Source organism: Ailuropoda melanoleuca, chromosome X, assembly GCF_002007445.2.
Source record: "Ailuropoda melanoleuca isolate Jingjing chromosome X, ASM200744v2, whole genome shotgun sequence".
Classification (NCBI taxonomy): Eukaryota; Metazoa; Chordata; class Mammalia; order Carnivora; family Ursidae; genus Ailuropoda; species Ailuropoda melanoleuca.
In genome coordinates, this window is record NC_048238.1 from 19479232 (window position 1) to 19499948 (window position 20717).

The 20717-nt window shown below is 39.5% G+C and overlaps 1 pseudogene; it reads left to right on the plus strand.

Moving 5' to 3' along the window:
- Positions 1-621: 621 nt before the first annotated feature.
- On the plus strand, positions 622-900 carry LOC100464200 (annotated as a pseudogene).
- Positions 901-20717: the final 19817 nt, after the last annotated feature.

Genomic DNA, 20717 nt, shown 5'->3' on the forward strand with positions numbered 1-20717 from the left:
GGCAGCTAAACTATTTCCCCTTTTGCCCCCAACATGAATGTAGAAGTGATGCCTAAAGCTGTAGCAGCCATCTCAGGATTAGGACATGGCAACAATTAGAACAGAAGGCCAGGATGCTCAGGACTGGTTCCCTGATGGCATCATTAGGCATCTTCTGTAAGAAAAAAAAAACACCTTTTTTGTTAAAATCACTTCTATGTTACTTACAAATGAATGCAAGCTATACAGGCTCCCAATTATCTATTTGTAACATCTAAACTCCTCAGCCTGGTTTTCCGTATCTTTACTAACCTGGTCCCCATATGCCAATCCATCATTTACAAACATGCTCTCTCAACTTACCTCAGACTGCTCTCCTCACATCTTTGTTCTTGAATTGCCCTCTCCCTGCTCATTTGCCAATCCAATTACAATCTATCCTCCAACACAGAGCTCATATTCAACTTCCTCCATGAAGTTCAACCCAAAGTGAACTCTTCCCTTTTCTGAAATCCAATAGAGAATTCATCTTCCAAAAACCCAGCTTAGTTTTTGTGTTCCCAATGTTGCTTAGATAACAGCTTCTTAACATTTAAAGAAAAGTGATCATGCTCTCTGGGCTCAGACCTGGTTTGCAGGGACATGGCTAAACACACCAAGAGGGTTGGAATCATTGGTAAATGTGGAACCCGTTATGGTGCCTCCCTCAGGAAAAAGACGAAAAAGATTGACATAAGCCAGCACACTAAGTACAGCTGCTCCTTCTGTGGCAAAACCAACATGAAAAGATGAGCTGTGGGGATCTGGCATTGTGGTTACTACATGAAAACAGTAGCCAGTGGTACCTGGATCTACAACACCATTCCTGCCATCACAGTAAAGTTGGCCATCAGAAGTCTGAAGGAGTTGAAAGACCAGTAGAAGATCCACCATTTGAAACATTGCTAGACTATAATGAAGGTGTTAATTAATGTAAACAGCAACAAAAGAGTGACCATTTCTTATGGATGGATCTCCATGGTCCCAAATGGTACAGGTCTTAGAACATAGCACCATACATGTTCATTGTGATTAACAGGACATAGTCTCTAGTATACCAACAGGCTGGCTGGTATGTAAGTAATTTTTAATTAGTCATCTGAAAGTTAGAATGTACTCTGCATGGAAAATCCAACCAATCTACTTATGTAAACATGCCAAGAGAAAGACAAATCCTCAGCCCAAGGCAATATTCATTGATTTGTCCCTTCATCTACCAAATAATTACCAGGTACCTATGTCATAGAACAACTTATTTTCATGAGTTATCTTAATACATCTCCACCTCCATCTCCTTCTCTAGTACTTTCTAGAACACACACATTTTTGTATGATCATGAGCTGCAACTCAGACTTCCTCTCTCCTAATTGCTCCATATTGCCTAAGTGATCTATACCCATCCCCCACAAGGCCTGTTTTTTTTTCAGACAGTGATCTCAGGTACGTATTAGGAGAAAAGCAATCTGACTGTGCTGACTCACACCAGACATGCATCATTAACAGCCCCTTTATGGGTCCCATGTGCTCCTGTCTCTTTATGTATTATCCTTCAATTCAGAAGAATTTCACTCTGGATACAAGTTCAGAAAGTTCAGATTACACGTAAGCCATCATCAGGTATCAAGTAAAATACTTTTCTCCTCTGAACCCAGTGACAAGTCAAGCATCAATTTATTTATGAATCTAAAAGATCCTTTTAAAAAGCAGATTGATTTAGGTATGCTTGACACACAATAAGCCACCCATGTTTCAAGTGTATGACTTGATAAATTGTGATGTGTATATACTCATGAAATCATCAAAACAATCAACATTTCCAAACCTTTAAAAGTTTCCAGTCTTTTTATATCCACTGACCTGCTGTCACAATATGTTAGATTCCCTTTCTTACCTGACATAAAGGGAATCACATAGACGGATAAACTTTCTTTTGAATTCCTTCCATCAGTATAATCATTTTGATATATGTTCATCTTGTTTTTTTTAAATATATCAATAGACCATTCCTTTAAATTGCTGAGTAGTAGTGTATGAATACACCGTATTTTTCTTATCCATTCACCTGTTGATGAGTATTTGGATTTTTACTAGCATTTCCAAGGTGTTAGTATCAGAGACCCTGTTTACAGGTTACAGAGGTGAGAGACACTTAATATCATGTATTTATAACTAAGGAATTACTTATGGCGTGGAAACAATTCTCCATATGTGTCTCACATTCTGGCAGTTCTTCTGAGCAAAAGCATTGACAGCATATTTCCAGAGTATCTCCCCCAAGGCTGTTTGTGTATCACAGAGCCAGGACTAGAAGGAGGCAAACATGGCACCTGGGGTTCCAAATTGAGAGAGATACTCACCCCAAAGGTTGTGCAAGTGCAGGGCCAGCACCAGAGAGGGAGCTAAATGTTGTGCTTAGACTCCTCACTTGCCTTACTTACCCTAGCACTGGACCTACACAGCCAACGGTCTTGGCAGATAGAGATGGTGTTTCCCCCCAGACCAGAATGCAGATGTGTTCACTCTCCAGGATTATAAAGGTACTAGGATCCGTCTGGGCAAAGGATGGGCAAGTTTGCCAATGTTTCCCTTTAAAAAACTGTTTCCTGTGTTGAGAGCTCCTACCCTGGGCTATAAATGCACCATGTGTGCAACATCCAGCCAGGCCCACCACTGTGTCACCTCCACAGGACTTCAAGGAACTGTTACAAACATGAAGTTGATACTGACAATTGTATCATGAGTGATGAAGTCCCTGGTCTCTGGCTGAGGAACTGGCTATTTCTTTCAGCATCTATGAAACCTTGCTGGCTCAGTTGTCACTTGCAAGTAAGGAAAAATCTCAGGCCCCTCAGTTTTAGCAAAGAGTGATGCCAAATCCATTATCTTGATACCCAAAGGAGAGAGAACTTTTAGATAGGACACGCATTTGCTGCATGCTTTCAGGTAAAAGTCTTGACAGAATTCACTCTAACCCTCTGTATACTCCATTATTGCACTCACTGATTTAATTGGCAAGTATTTATTAAACTCTTACTACATGCCAAACACTGTGTTACAGAAAATAGGATTTTTGCCCTCTTGGATTCACTACCTGGTGCAGAAAGCAGACAAAAGCAAAAATGGTAATTCATGGAAATGACTACTGAAACCAAGATGAGAAGTCAGGGAAGACTTCAGAGGTGGTGGTGTTTGAGTTGAGTCTTAAGAGAACTGTAGGTGTTCGTTGGGATTGAAGATGGGAGTTAGGTGGAGAGAACAGGCATGTGCAAATTCATACATATATGGAAGAGAAACTTAAGTTCAGAGAATGATGATGGAATTACTATGGCTAAAGAAAAGTTTGTGTGTTGAGGGGGAGGCAAAAGAGAGGGAGAGACCATGGGAGGAAGGGTGGGGTATTGGGAGAGAAATTCTAAAGACGGTAGATTTACATCTGGAATGTAAAACTAAGGAACCAGGGCTTTAAGTAAAATGAATGCTTCCGAGTTGGCTTTCACCAGTTTTACTTTTTAAGTGGGGAAGTCATGCTATTTATGTTTATCACATTAAATTATAACCATTTGTATCTACAGAAATTCCCCCTTGCTAGGGTTGAGCTCCTGTGAGACTAAAGGACTCCAACTTGTTCATTTTTGCCCTCCAATTCCACTCAAGGTTCTACTCAAAAAAAAAAAAATGATACTAACAAATGAGTTACTCAGCAAAAATTAACTTCACTTCTCAGATAATCTCTATGATGTACCTCAAAATTGTTCACTTCTGAACAATTAAGACAAATGAAAAACTGGAATGTTTCTAGTATTTTTTTAAAAAATGATCATTTCAGGTTGTAGCTTACAATTTTTCTCTCACTTTTCATTAGTTTATTCATGAGATGGCTTTTTTTAATCACTTTGTGTAGGATACTAATAAAGTACTTATCCCTACTCTAAAATAAATTTTATATTCTTATTAAATATACTTCTTTTAAATTTATAAGGTGCCATGTATTATTCATTGACAAGTCTTGGCTCATACCACAGATTATATATCACTTTTTCCATGTATCATAAGTGGTCATTTAGATTGAAATCAAAATTATATTTCACTGAACTTATAGTTGGTGAGTTATTCTCTCATTTCAAACTTATTTGTCTCTACCAAATGTTAGAGATGAAAAATCTTTCATTAAAACACTTGTAGTAAGAAGCTAATATACCAATATTTGTTTTATCCTAAAATATTTTCTTGGGTCTAAAAATTTTGATATGCTCATACTGTAGAAAACCCCTGAGTGAAAACATGTCCCTTATTCACAAAGAAGTGAGATTATATGTAGATATATTCCACTGAAATATTGGAAACCCAAAATTCACTTAATTCTGTCCTTCTTCTTTCAGTTCAAATGTCTTTGTTCAAACTAAATACTATTATAGAAAACTTCCTACTGATCAAAATTATTATTTTAAATGCACTGTAACATTTTTTAAAAATTTCTTTCACATATGTATTTGCCTGCAAGGACAAGGACTTAAGTGCAGAGTCTTTCTAGAAGTCTTTCCTTTTCTGAGAAAAATTTGCACTTTCTACTGAGGGTGACCAGACTGAAATGTAAGAAATATCTAAGACAAAAGTTGATCATAGTAACCAAACAGCCACCTTCTCTTTTCCTAAGGTGATTTTGCCCTCTAGAAATATAAACCCCAGCTTTGCTCCTCTTTCCCTGCTTTCTTCTTTAAGCAACCGTAATTGTTCCTTAAAAATAATAGCACTATTATGTTGTGCCAACTCTCACCAATGTTAGTTATTACCACATTTCTCATGACATTTTGAAGTCTGGCAAAATAAGGTGTAAAGAGTAACCAAGCATGTTTCATTTCGTTGTTTTTTTTTTTAAGATTTTGTTTATTTATGTGACAGAGAGACAGCCAGCAAGAGAGGGAACACAGCAGGGGAGTGGGAGAGGAAGAAGCAGGCTCCCAGCAGAAGAGCCCGATGTGGGACTCGATCCCAGAACACTGGGATCACGCCCTGAGCCGAAGGCAGATGCTTAATGACTGCGCTACCCAGGCGCCCCATCATTTCATTTTGTTTTAATCAACCAACCATTTTGTTTGCAGAAACTAACTGGAGGATAAAAAGGGTGCCGGAAGTTTCATCTACTGGGAACTCAACTTGGTTCTGTTCTGTAAGCACAGGCCTACCCAGCACCCCATTGTGATGGAAGCTGCTTGTGAATGGAGATGAAACCCAAATCCACAGCTAGCACAAATCAATGACCCAACCTCAGGGGACAGCATCCTATGATGGAAGGATAAAAGCCTGTAGTCTTCTCTGAACCACACTACCTCCTACGCATGTCATAAGACACCCTAAGCTTCCTTTTTCTGACGTGGAACATAGAAATAACTACAGCCTAACTTGAAAGACAGCGTAGAGTTTAAATGGCACAATTAAGGAAAAGCAGTTCATAAATTCAATTGAGTTTGAGTTTTGGATTTTTCCCCATGCATGTGTACTTTCACTAGGTCCAACTTATATACATACATACCTTTTAAAACATCCAGACACACACATATAAATAAAACCCAAATCCCCTTGGACCTCCAGACTTAATCACAGTATTCATCTACCCTTTCACTGACCAACCATTACGAGTTGTTCATTAGCCAGCATGTGTTTCGAGCACCTGACCACACTGATTGTCTGGAGAGATCCACTTCTGTGTTCTATAACTGCAGTGTGTTATCCCATTTTGCGAAGAGACCACATTTTATGCATTTACTCTTGACAGATATTTACAAGGTTTCTTATACTTAATCCACACAAGTAAGACTGAGACAAACATCCAATACAAGTGACTTGAGGTGGTGATGCTACGTTGAAAACACTGACATGGGATATGTGACTGAGTTCAGTTAAGGGCATCTTTATGAACTTTTAATATTTGAAGGGCATGTGTGGGGATCCATGCATCTTGCTGCCGCCCCAAGACAAGCCTCAAATGGCCCTTCCTCTTGCTATGATTAAAACCGCCACCTACCACCATGGAGTGGTCTTCCTCTTTTGTTGGGCTCTCCCTGCCTCTAAGGGGGCTGGTTTCAGATGACACTGACAAAGCTCCCAAGAAGGTCTTGAACTCACACAGTCTAAGGAAGCAGTCTACTTTTTCAATATGAAAGTCCTTTCCTAACAGCATTTATTGAACGATCCATCAATTCCTCATTAATTTTTAGTGCCGCCTCCTTCACAGAACCATCTTCTGTTTCTGTCTACATCGTCTATTTGGATCCTGATCTATCGGTCTCCTCCTGCACCAACAGCATGCTATGCTAAGTACAACTGCATGATGCATCCTAAGCTTTGCTAAGTTCCTTACACACATTTTCTATCCATTTACTATTCTGGAAGTATTTCAGAATCTGTTTGGTGAGTTCCATTAAAAATCTGAAGGATTTCTGGTATTATAATACATTCCTAAATTAATTTGAGGATAATCAACATCTTCAATACTGACTGCTCCAATTGAGTAGTGTAGCTTGTATATACATTTTATAATCATAAAGATGCCCTTAACTGAACTCAGTCACCTATACCATGTCGGTGTTTTCAACGTAACATCACCATCTCAAGGCGGTGTTCTTGGAGCAGTCTCTGGGAGCGGGAAAGGCAAGCAGAAGCCACGCTACATCATAAGGTTTAATTTTTCCTTAAAGATCCTCCATACATATCTTATTAGGTTTGTAGTTTAACCAGGTTTCTATTTTTATTCCTATAGTGAAAAGGATATTTTATCTCTTTGATTGCTGCTGGTATATGGCCCTGTTTTGTTTTTTTAAAATAATGACCTTAACTCAAAAAAACCTGGCTGAACTCATAATATAGGTTTATCTTCTTGGATTTTTCTATAAACACTCAACAAATAATCAAATTCAGACTTTAAGCACTTAGAAGTTTTCGCTATTATATTCCATTGAAGAGTTCCAGTGAAATATTAAGTAGGAGAAACCGACATCCTCATCATGTCCCAGACCCAAGCTGAATGGGCATACTTCATTGTCAACATGAAGTAGGAACTAAGAAGGCACCAACACCCTATTTACCGTGAGATTTTATCACTAACAGGGTTTCAAATCTTTCCTCAGCCATTGATTGGGGTAGATGTATACACCAGTTTTATTTTACTTTGCTAAGGTAGCAAATTCCACTAATAGCTTTTCTATTGTCTGAACATTCTTAAATTCCTGGTATAAATTCGCACTTAATTTTACAGCTTTGCTGTTTATCCAATTTTTATTTGGGTTTTCCTATCAATGTTCCCAAGGTGAGACTGGCCCACAGTTTTTATTTGACTTTATTTGGCTGTAGTGCTAGCCATAGGAAATGTTTTGTGCATTTTCCTTTAAATATGCTCAACGGCAAGTCTTAAAGAAAAAAAAAAGGTTGCCCAGTCCTTTAAATTTTAGTCAAAATTTACTCCTAAAACTGGTTAATCATCAAGTTATTTTAAAGGAGAGGTGTATTTTAAAGTACAGTTTTCATGTATTATTGAACTTTTTGTTCTTATTTGCTACTTCTTGGGTCAAGATTGTTGTGCGTGCATGCGTGTGTGTGTGTGTGTGTGTGTGTGTGTAATTCCACATTAGGACGTCTCTATGCATACTTCTAGGAAATCCCTATTACTTAAGTTTAAATCCAAAGACCACTTTAACTATTTGTTCATGTGCATATACCACCTTTTTTTCATTCCAAATACTGGTTTTCCCCCTTATTTTCTTAGTCCCTTGCCAAAGATTTGCCTCTATCACTCTTTTTAAAGATGTAGCTGTTGGTTGTCCAGATCATCTAAACCGATTTTTCTTTTATTAAATTTTCTATCTTTACTTCCTCTTTGGTTTTACTCTTCTTTACTGTTTTTCTTTTACCAGTTTCTAGAGTTCTATCTTAAACACGTTTCGTTTCATTTTTAAGGCAGACCAGGAACTTCCCTCTTAGAACTTCTGTGGCATTCTACAAGTTATGTAATATAGAGCTCTTTAACCATTTAATTTGAAATAGCATTTTAATTCAGAGAACATTTGAGTTTTTAGAAATGAGGACAGTGTTCACACGAGGATAAGATATTTCTTCACTGTTTTTAATTTTGACCTGGAAATGGCCTGTGACTGGTTTTCAGGATTTAAGGCTAATATTTTGGCCTTGTGCAAACCTCTTGTTTTCGAGAGTATCCTACGTACACATTGAAGAATGCATATTCTTTATTATGTTTACAATTCCGTTATTGAGACTTCCCTGTTTTTTTTTTAACACACTTCTCCACCAGATTAATTTTCTTAGATAGCTACACTGTGCTCAACTCTCCCACCAGAATTATACTTTGGCTTATTTGTTCTTGTAATTTGTCAGTTTTTGTGCTATTTATCTCTAGGCTACATTGTAAGGTTTACTTAACTTTGTAACTGCCTCATGTCATCACTTAGTCCTATCATTTTGAGATGCCCTCTCCCTTTTGTGCCTTTCGTGTTCCTGAAATTATACTTTGTCTCATACGTCACTAAGGCAGCTTTTTTTTAAAAAGAATTTATTTATTTGAGAGAGCACAAGAGAGAGCACAAGTAGGGTGAAGGGCAGAGGGAGAAGCAGACACCCCGCTGAGCTCGGAGCCCAATGTGGGACTTGATCCTGGAGCTCCGGGATCATGACCTGAGCCGAAGGAAGATGCTTAACTGCCTGAGCCACCCAGGCAACAAAGGCAGTTCTCTTTGCCTTCTTCTTCTGGCATATCTTAACCACTTTATTTTTCAAGCTTACTAGTTTTTACGTCTTCTCTCACAAGTTGCATAGAATTAGATTTTACACTCCAGGCAAACCCTTAACTGAGCATCTTAGTTCACTTGTGTTTTTATGATGACTGAATTTCAACTTCATTCTGCCACTCTTTATTTTCTATTTACCATACTTTTCCTTCCATTTCTAGTTTCCTGCCTTCAGTTCAAGTAATCTTTTTCCTTCATGTTTTGCTCCCCCTTACCAATTAAGAGCCATAGTCCATTTGTTTACTTCTAGGGATTACCCTTAAAGCTTTAAAATATTTGAGTTTTTCTTTCAAATACTGAGTTAAGCATTTACCTATTTCTTCCTCGACCACAAGACATAAAACTTAACCATACTTTTTCTCTCCAGGTATCACTGGAATTGTAACACTTACTGGTTTATGTTATTATTCCTTTGTAGATTATGTCTTTTTCCCCACCTCTGGTAGCTTCAATCCTTTCTTCAACCTGAGGTGCTCTTAAGTTTTATTCCAATGGGGTCTAGATTTTTTTTTTTAAGTCTTGTTCGAAACCTGCTCTGTTTGAGAATCACAACCTTCCTTTAGTTTGCTCCACTAATGCTCCACATACCACTTTCTGCTTTTGGAAAAAACCTGTGAGAGAGACTTTAGAATTTCTTTTCCACCTCCCTAGCTACACTGTGTTTCCTCCATAACTATGTCCATGCCAGTTACAGAAGTCCTACAAGATGCAGTTCCCACAACAGGCTCTTCTGGGAGACTCCGTTGCAGGCTTAGGTTTGGCCCAATTCCAGACTGTGGCCCATATAGGAAGTTAGTTTTAGAACTGAAAAAAAGTCCTGTTTAAAAAAGCACTGAGCATTTTCATGGTGAGAATGCATCGTTTTGTCAACTAGCACGAATAAGAAAACAGTCTTTGGTGTGGACCGTGAACACTAGGTTATAACTAATATCTTTTTATCAAAAATTTAAGATCTCTCTACCTCTGTCAATTATACATGATTATCTGTTAACACCTCTATATAAAAGTCAGTCATTATATGAACTTGTTATGTCTAGGAAATCTTCATTTTCCCAATCTTCATCCCTTGCTTTGAGGACAGTATCCCTCCAAACTGCCATATATATTCTCATCTTTACGGCAACTGCCCTCAACGTGAGGATTAAGACTTTGCAAAGGTCAGTGGTACCATGTCCTGAAAACACTCCTCTCCAAAATCCAATTGTTTGAAGTGTTTTACTGCATATGTGACGTGTTGGTCTCCTACTTCCTTTGACAGCAGCAATCCTCAACACAATCGCAATCACTTAAATAAAGCCAAAGCCTTTAAAACAAGTTGTCCTGAGCATAACAAAAAAGTTTTAAAGGGATTGTCTTTAAAACATTAGAGTCTAGTCATTAAAACAGTTTCTATTTTTATTCAAATTTACTTTAATAAGTCAGAAGGTTCTAAACTGCAGTAGGATTAAGATAACACTCTTGAATAAGTTTTAGAGTGTGCTTTTACATACATGAAATTTACACTTCACAAAAAACCTTTGTTGTTCTGAGACTAAGCAAGGTAAAGAGACCCGTGCAGCCACTTCAACAGCCCACACTGAATCAAGACTCCCATTTAGGACACTCAGACCTGGCGTTTGCTGCCTCTCCGAGCCCAGCTTTTTAAATTACTTCTATGGGGGGAAAAAAGAAAAATCACAAGAGCAAACAAGACTTGAAAGATTCACTTAATGACCCCTTAAAGTTTTTGTACAAGAGTTCAGTGCCACAAAACTGCTAGATGCAGGTTATTATAATCACATCTAATTTGCATTTAAACAGCCAACTTTGTGGTCCATGATTTAAGAGAGATACCACCCTTGTGGGAAAACTTCTGGATATCAGCAACAATCACCACAATCCAGTTTTAGAACATCGTCATCCCCTCAATAAAATCCCTCTTGCCATCTACATATTTCCCTTCACTTCCCTGTGCCCACAACCCTCGGCAACCACTCATCACTATTCTGCCCCTGTAGATTTAGAATCCTATGTGGGGCGCCTGGGTGGTTCAGCTGGTTAAGTGACTGCCTTTAGCTCAGGTCATGATCCTGGAATCCCAGGATTGAGTCCCCTGTCAGGAGACCTGCTCAGTGGGGAGTCGGCTTCTCCCTCTGACCTTCCCCCATCTCGTGGTCTCTCACTCTCTCATTCCCATTCCCCTCCCCCCGTCTCTCAAACAAATAGATAGATAGATAGATGATAGATAGATAGATAGATAGATAGATAGATAGATAGATAGATATAGATAGAATCCTATGTGGCCTCTTGTGCCTGGCTTCATTCACTTAGGATATTCCTGAGGATCACCCATCTATCAGTAATTTGTTGCTTTTTATTGCTGAATATATCACATTTTATCCATTCATCAGTTGGCAGAATTCCCAGTTGCTTCCTCTGTTTCCCCAACACATTTTTACTGCAGTGTGGTAGCTTATGGTCCATGACTGGGTGTTCTTCTCTAGAACTCCAACTTGCTAAACGTTATGTATAGGTACAGAACATCATATCTGATGGCTCAGCTCCTTCTTCCACCTCTGACCAACCCCCCAGCCACCAATACAATGGGTTTTAACAAAATTGGCTTTTAGAGGACCATAAGACCATTATAGGACTTCATTCACCTCAGTTTTTAATAACCAACTATGAATGGGGTCATTTATTTAAGGCATTTTTCTAGCATGTGAAGATATGGTTATCATCACACAACTCAGTGATTCTCCTGAAAGTCATGTAATGACGCACATAAAATGGGTGCATTTTATGGTATATAAATCATTTCTCAATAATTAAAAAAAAAGGTTAGGGAAGATAGGGGATAGAACAAGGGTATAAAAACCTAAATGATAATGTTCAAGCTGTCAACCAGAGCAGCCGAAACCCCTACCACACCCACAGAATGAGTCAGTTAGGCATTTATTAGACTCAGGGGAACCTTGCCAGTAGAAGCCACTACCTGCTCTGAGCTCTGTACACTCACTTACATGCCAAGCCTCAGCGTCTCCCACATTTGCCAAATCCATGCAAGTGGCATAAAAAACAAACAGCATACTAGATTATCAGAGCAAGTTTTGAACTATCAGAACTACCTTTGACTTGTACATTTGCAAATTAAGTTACCCAAGATTTAGGATAGATTTAACAAGTGAAAATCTAAGATACCATGTTAAATTTCAATTTCTGATGGACAGTGAGCAATTGGCCAGGAGATATATATATATATCCCATGCAACATCCAAGGCATACTGAAACTAAAGCATACTTGGTGCATTCTTAATGACAAGCTGTTTGTTGTCTATCTGAAATGTCAGTATAATCAGTATAACCAGGTGTTTTGTATTTTATCTGGCAACCCTACAAAACCTAGTATCCCGGACTTGGTTGATAGGAGAATATTAAAACCACATTATAAAATAGTGAGATTACATAGGCTATTTAGATATATTAGCAAGTTATCTCTAAGAATTAGCTTGTCATTTAATGGTGTTTCTGCCTTAACTACCTGTTTAGATATTCCATCATCCTCTAAGCGTGGAGCCCCATCCTGAACCACAGCTGGCATTGGTGGGATGTTAAATCACTCAGGCCTTGCTAACTTCATCTCCTAATGGATGAAGTCTTGGCCCCCAACAACAAACCTGGCATACACCAGCCATTCACTATGGTGTCAGTTCTGGCTGTGGCACAGGATGTAATTCCTGTCAAGACAGAATCCAGTCTGGTAAAGAAAAGAAAAAGTACTTAGAACAGAGAGGAAATCAGGAACATGGGTAAGCACAGGATGACAGCAGAGAGAAATGAAGGAAGCAGTCGTCAGGTACTGAGTACAGTCCTGGGACTAGACATCTCCGCCTGGACCTTTAGATGCCACCACCTATTTGTACCCCCACTGTTTTGTGAGGACTTCTTTTTATGGGGACATCAGTTTAAGTCAAGCCCACGTGTGCTAGATTTTTTTCTGATTATATATGTATTTTTATTATTTTAAATTCAATTAATTAACATACAGTGTATTATTAGTTTCAGAGGTAGAGTTCAGTGATTCATCAGCCTTATATATAATACCCAGTGCTCATTATATCACACGCCCTCTAAGTCCATTCCCCAGTTACCCCAACCCCCCACCAACCTCCCCTCCAGCACCCTCCGTTTGTTTCCTATGATTCAGAGTGTCTTATGGGTTGTCTCCCTCTCTGATTTTGTCTGGTTTTCTTTTTCCCTCCCTGCCCTACACTCCTCTGTTTTGTTTCTTAAATTCCACATATGAATGAGATCATAAGGTAACTGTCTTTCTATGATTGACTTATTTCACTTAGCCTAATACCTTCTAATTCCATCCACATCATTGCAAATGTCAAGATTTCATTTTTGATGGCTGGGTAATACACACGCACACACACACACACCCCACATCTTCTTTATCCATTCATCTGTCAATGGACATCTGTGTTATTTCCATAGTTTGGCTATTGTGGACATGGCTGCTATAAACATTGGGGTACAGGTGCCCCTTTGGTTTTATCTTTGGGGTAAATACCCAGTAGTGCAATTGCTGGGTCATAGGGTAGCTCTATTTTCAACTTTTTGAGGAACCTCTATGTGGTTTTCCAGAGTGGCTGCACCAGCTTGCATTCCTACCAACAGTTTAAAAGGGTCCCCCTTTCTCCAATGCTAGATTTTAGACACAGTTACTGAACCGACTCTCTCAGGACCTGGAATAGCAACAATGCAAAGCTATACTCATTCATCTGCCCTGAGAGCAACAGGAACAGGTAAGGAAATCAGATCATTCAAGTAACTCTTTCACCACTTTGATTCTAAAAGCAGTTGTAAGAAGTGTTGAAAATTTTAAAAAAAGAATCAACAGGGAACATGAAATTCTATTACCTAATGACAACCTGTGAGGAACAAAAAAGGGAATGCTACATGCAGTTTTATACATCTCGGATGATACTTTATTTCCCCCCAAATATTTTCAAAATATCTGAATCTTAATGAGTATGTAATACCCCAGAGGTAACACTATACAGTAACCATTTTATTTGTTGTCCATTTCCTACTACTTACTGCACTAATAAAATCTAGTCTTGTACACATACCTTTATTCACCTTAACCTCATTTCCCTTATGACAAATTCCTAGAAAGCCAATTAGTAGATAAGACAATTGCCAGATTTATTTGGAGATAGGTTATAGTAATTTATACTCCCTTTTGTACTGAAGATATTTAAGAGGCCTGCTTTTATAAGCTCCACATCTCCCTGCCAAAGCCTTTTTATAATTCTAAGGCAAAAAAATTGCTATCCTTTTAGGAGGACAAGAGAACTCTGACTTAATCTTTACCACTGTCCTCAGAATGGTCTTGGTCTTCACAGAATAGCTAAGAGGAGGGACCACGGAGTTCACAAATATGAAGCCAATGTCTGCACTCCATCTTCTAGCGGCCTACAGACTTCTGTGGAAGTCAAATATAACTTTTATGTAACACTTGGTGGACTCACTCTTTGGGGTTCAAAATAGACATCTGATCAAGGGTGTGAGAGTATAGCCAGCAAGACAGTCAGAGATCGAATCAAGAACAGTGATGAGGAGTCATGCTATATGCTCAGGTATCGGAGTTCCAAGAATGTATCACTCAATGGTCCATGCATATTGCCATCTATCCATTGGAGGATGGGTTATAGGTGAACATGAGCAACATGTGGTTCAGAGGAATATAAGCCTAAGAGCACTGATAGAGACAGGCATTAATGAATCCTAGTAGTCAGAATCCACAGTGTGGTCATTAAAAAAAAATTTGAGCAGCCAAGCAGCAGGCATATTTTAGTCTCCAACTAATTCACTCTGACCAGCCAGCTATAAAGAGATAGCTGTAGATTTAAGGACAGGATACACAAACTTCTATAATAACAAAAAACATGTGATTTTAGTTAGGAAAGACTTAAGGAGTCTATAGAATTAAAAGGATTTTAAGACAAGAATCATGGGACCTGACAATTCCACAAGGCCCAGGCACAGGCAAAAGCAAACCTTCTTAGAGAAAAAGTCTAAGCTACATCAAGGCTATCTGCACTTTGGGAATACGGGAACCCCAGTACGAGAAGGTAGGGATGCAGTAGCCCAGAAGTCTAAGGATGATGGTAACTGCTGAGAAAAAGCCTTCTGGTTGATTCTGGATGCCTTTGGGAAGGGAATAGCTATTGCATGTAGTTACATAGCATTCATGTAACAACACAGGCTGCAGGCCACCCAAAATCTCTCGAGATCAGAGTATCTTAGGATTGCCTAACACCAAGGTTACATGGCATCAAGACTGTCAAAGCCTTCAGACCCAGGAAACCCCAGCCAGGTGGTGGTTCTGCCTGGCTGAGAAAAGCTTGAAGCACTTCGTAACTTAGACTGCCTGGCCTTTCCTCGTCTGGATTATTTCGTGTGTGTGTGTGTGTGTGTGTGTGTGTGTGTGTGTGTTTAATGGGGATTTTATTTCTTAGAAAATTCTCTCAACTTTAGGTTGATGTATCACCCCCACAAAAAAAAAATACAATCCAGACTTTCAGAATGGTTGTGATAGTTTAAAAACTCCAGACATTAAGAGTTGTTGAAACATTAGTTGGCCCTTGATTTAGAAAAGAGAAATTATACCGTCACTCATTTATGCTGACATTTGTAGTTTTATGATCAAGTCCTTATGGATAAGTAAGTCTTAAAATCTTGAGTTAATTATTTATGAAGAGTTATTTGGCTCTAATAGGACTCTGCTACACACTCGACAATTCCGTATTAAGTATTTTCCCATTTGTGTGGACCCACTTATTCATCCTCCCTCTTCAGGCTACAGAGACCCAGAGCAGCACAGAAAATCAAACAAGAATAGGCAGGATGACATTTGCTCTTTGGTAGGTCCTTCATCAAGTTCAAGTTGGTCTTTTGCCTTGTCCTTACCTTTTTCTTTTGCTGTTTTGCAAGAATGATTCAACATTATCTCTGGATAAAAATAGCACTGAAAATTTAGAATCACAGCAGTTCCCTAGATATACTCACTGTCACTCAACCAGTGGTGCTCACTCTTCATTTTCCTATGCTCAAATTAGAAGTGTTGTAGATTTGTATTATTACCATATGCCATTAGTATCCTTGGGCTAAATTCTTTCATTTTAATCTAATTGTTGGAGGAAGCCAAGAGAAAGATTCCAATATAGAATATACTTCTCTAGATCCATTTCTGTACAAGCTTGGAACAGAATCCTGAGTTCTATTTTAATGAGTATTAAAACATGTTGTTAAATCCTTGTCTGTTGCTTAAGACCTAAGTAAACCCAAGCTGGGGAATCCGATCAAAAACCTCTGATGTAAGACAGATGTACATTCATAAATAATTATCAATAGCCCATAAACTCAATTTTTACTTCCCTGCTCAATATGCCATAGTTGAAGTCAAAATAGGGTCTTTGCAGGCCAAGTTCAACCTCAGGAGCTATTTAAGACCTTTGACAATTTTCTGAAGTACTTTTTCTCTCACACTGGGAGGTGGGAGGAATCCCCTAGAGCTCTGGCTTTTCCTGCCAAGTTGGGAGGATCTGGCAACTTTAGGCAACATTCTTACATGGCAACAGTCAGCTGGGTCTCCTTAGCTGATGTCCTCTTAAGACACAGCACATGTCTCCATTCACTACAATCCTCTTTTCCCTACCACCACTCCCAGCTCACTTCCCCCATTTATGTAATTTGCTTGCCACTATAGATCTTTGAATTAGCCACCCACTATCCTAGGGAGACAGGGCCTCAGGCTTTCTGGCTCTCCAATACAAGGAGACCCTTAGCCCTCAAAAGCCCCTGACTAGGACAATGGCAGTGAGGCTAAACAAGACTTAACAATACAGCCAGTAAGTACATCACCATGTAACCCATCTCCCATCTGTCTGGTTGGTCCAAGTTTAACTTCCAGGCTCAGGACTAGACCCAGAAGGTGTCTAGGTAAAAGAAGAGGCCAGGTGGTGAAGAAACCAGCCCAAGGTCACACAGCTATTCAAAGTGTACAGGGTATAGGACCCAGGGACACTTTTTGTTTGCTTTGTTTTGTTTTTATTGTTTTTAGCGCTCTGGGAATCTACTCGCCAGAGGACCAAGAGGCAATGAGGAATCTTCCCCAAATCAAGTATTAGGCCTCTCTAGGGTGGCTGACTTGAGGATTCATGAGTTAGACTCAAGAGCATTTGCCTCCACCCCACCAGCAAGCCTTCACTGGGGTCAAACAGGCTGTAAAGCAAAAGGAAGAAAACTCCTGGGAGAAAACACTCAAGTTTTGACATTTGTCACTTTTGTTTTTACTTTCTACCTTGGGTTCCAACAGAGGGTTTAAAGAAGAGCAACAAATCCAGCAAACCTCTGGTTATGGAGTCATCTACAGATGCTTTCGCCCAGCCTCCAGGAGGTTCAAAGGACAAACTCTGAAGTTTTGCCATGAAATAAACCTTTTTTATTTTCCATGATCAAAACTGCCTATCCACAATGGCATCCAAGTCACGGGGCCTTCACAGTAAGGGTAAATCCCCCTTGGCTGACACGAGGATCAACTTGGCCACTTCTCCCCTTATGTTAGGAGGAGAGCAGGTGAGAGAAAAAGGAAGATGACCAATTTTGAGTGGCAAACAGAAGATGCCACTAGAAGCTGGAGGATAATCAGACTATAGAAAATGATAATGAAAATAGCACATTGCTGTGCTACTCAGCCTGGGGCCAGGTCACCATCAGTATCACCTGGGAGCTTGCTGGAATGCAACTTCTCAGACCCTATCCCAGATCCATGCAATCTGAGGATGTGGCCCAGGAACTGAGCTGAGCAAGGCCTCCAGGTGACCTGTTGCACAACCTCCAGAACGAAAGGCACAAAACAAACCCATCTCTACAGGAGCCACACAGTGAAACACACAGGACTCCAGGAGACTAGAAAGACCCTCATCTAGTCCTTGGGTGACTTTCAGTTTCTGCTACCCACACACAAAAGGCAAATTCACTAGCAAAAGAGATCCCACACAGAAAGAGCATGCTCATGAAAAACCATGCCTATATATCTAAGAATTCACTGTAATAAAAAAAAAATAATTCCATCAGCCTTCAGACTTAATCCTGTTTGAAAAGAAATGCTACAGATGAAGGATCAATAGACCTTTTCCATCTAGTTCCTACTGCAATGTGAGGGACTCCTTCCAGAATTTCAGGAGGTTTCTTTTTTTTAATGTTTTTTTGTTATATTATGTTAGTCACCATACAGTACATCCCCGGTTTCCAATGTAAAGTTCGATGATTCATTAGTTGCGTATAACACCCAGTGCACCATGCAATACGTGCCCTCCTTACTACCCATCACTGGTCTATCCCATTCCCCCACCCCCTCCCCTCTGAGGCCCTCAGTTTGTTTCTCATAGTCCATAGTCTCTCATGTTTCATTCCCCCTTCTGATTACCCGCCCTTTCTTTATCCCTTTCTTCCCCTACTGATCATCCTAGTTCTTATGTTCCATAGATGAGAGAAATCATATGGTAACTGTCTTTCTCTGCTTGACTTATTTCACTTAGCATTATCTCCTCCAGTGCCGTCCATGTTGCAGCAAATGTTGAGAATTCGTTCTTTCTGATAGCTGAGTAATATTCCATTGTATATATGGACCACAGCTTCTTAATCCAGTCATCTGTTGAAGGGCATCTCGGCTCCTTCCATGATTTGGCTATTGTGGACAATGCAGCTATGAACATTGGGGTGCATATGGCCCTTCTCTTTACTACGTCTGTATCTTTGGGGTAAACACCCAGTGAGTGCAATGGCTGGGTCATAGGGTGCTCAATTTGTAACTTTTTAAGGGACCTCCACACTGTTTTCCAGAGTGGCTGTACCAACTTGCATTCCCACCAACAATGTAGGAGGGATCCCCTTTCTCCACATCCTCTCCAACAATTGTTGTTTCTTGCCTTGTCTATCTTTGCCATTCTAACTGGCGTAAGGTGGTATCTCAGTGTGGTTTTGATTTGAATTTCCCTGATGGCTAATGATTTTGAACATTTTTTCATGTGTCTGTTAGCCATTTGTATGTCTTCATTGGAAAAGTGTCTGTTCATATCTTCTGCCCATTTTATGATTTGTTTATTTGTTTCTCGTGTATTGAGTTTGATATCCAAGATCTTCAAAGAACTTCTCAGTCTTTTACCTGTAGTGTCATTTGCAAATATATTCTCCCATTCCGTGGGCTGCCTCTTAGTTTTTTTGACTGTTTCCTTGGCTGTGCAGAAGCTCTTTATCCTGATAAAGTCCCATAAGTTCATTTTATCTTTTATTTCTCTTGCCTTTGGAGATGTGTCGTGAAAAAGGTTGCTCTGGCCGATGTCATAGAAGTTGTTGCCTATGTTCTCCTCTAGAATTTTGATGGATTCCTGTCTCACATTGAGGTCTTTCATCCATTTGGAGTTTATTTTTGTGTATGGTGTGAGAGAGTGGTCAAGTTTCATTCTTTTGCATGTAGCTGTCCAATTTTCCCAGCACCATTTATTGAAGAGACTGTCTTTTTTCCACCGGATGTTTTTTCCTGCTTTATCAAAGATTAGTTGCCCAAAGAGCCGAGGGTCCATTTCTGGGTTCTCTATTCTGTTCCATTGGTCGATGTGTCTGTTTTTGTGCCAGTACCATGCTGTCTTTGTGATCACAGCTTTGTAGTATAGCTTGAAATCCGGCAACATGATGCCCCCAGCTCTGTTTTTCCTTGTCAACAGTGCCTTGGCAATTCGNTTGGAGATTCGGGGCCTTTTCTGGTTCCATACAAATTTAAGGACTATTTGTTCCAGTTCTTTGAAAAATGTCCTCGGTATTTTGATCGGGATAGCATTGAAAGTGTAGATTGCTCTGGGTAGTATGGACATTTTAACTATGTTAATTCTTCCAATCCATGAGCATGGAATATTTTTCCATCTTTTTATGTCTTCCTCAATATCTTTCAAAAGTGATCTATAGTTTCTAGCATATAGGTCCTTTACGTCTCTGGTTAAGTTAATTCCAAGGTAACGCATGGTTTTTGGTGTTATTGTAAATGGGATGGATTCCCTAATTTCTCTTTCTTCAGTCTCGTTATTCGTGTATAGAAATGCAACTGATTTCTGGGCATTGATTTTGTATCCTGCCACCTTACTGAATTGTTCTATAACTTCTAATAGTTTGGGAGTGGATTCCTTTGGGTTTTCCAATATAGAGTATCATGTCATCTGTGAAGAGAGACAGTTTGACTTCTTCTTTGCCGATTTGGATACCTTTTATCCCTTTTTTTTTTCTGACTGCTGTTGCAGGGACTTCTAGTACTATGCTTAATAATGGCAAGAATGGGCATCCTTGTCGTGTTCCTGATCTTAAGGGAAAGGCTTCCAGCTTTTCCCCATTGAGAATAATGCTTGCAGTAGGCTTTTCATAGATGGCTTTTATGAGATTGAGAAATGTACCCTCTATTCCTACACTCTGAAGGGTTTTAATCAGGAAAGGATGCTGTATTTTGTCAAATGCTTTTTCTGCATCTATTGAGAGAATCATATGGTTCCTGAGTCTTTTCTTGTTGATATGATGTATCACGCTGATCGATTTGTGAATGTTGAACCACACTTGCATCCCAGGTATGAATCCCACTTGGTCATGATGGATAATCCTTTTAATGTACTGTTGGATTCTATTAGCCAGGATCTTGTTGAGGATTTTGGCGTCCATATTCATTAGGGAAATCGGTCTGTTATTCTCCTTTTTGATGGGGTCAGGAGGTTTAAGAGCAAGGATGAGACTCAACTCTGACAATCAGCAACAGTCCATCTCCCTCACCACCTGGGCTCCACCTCATTGACCACCTACAGATCAGAGGG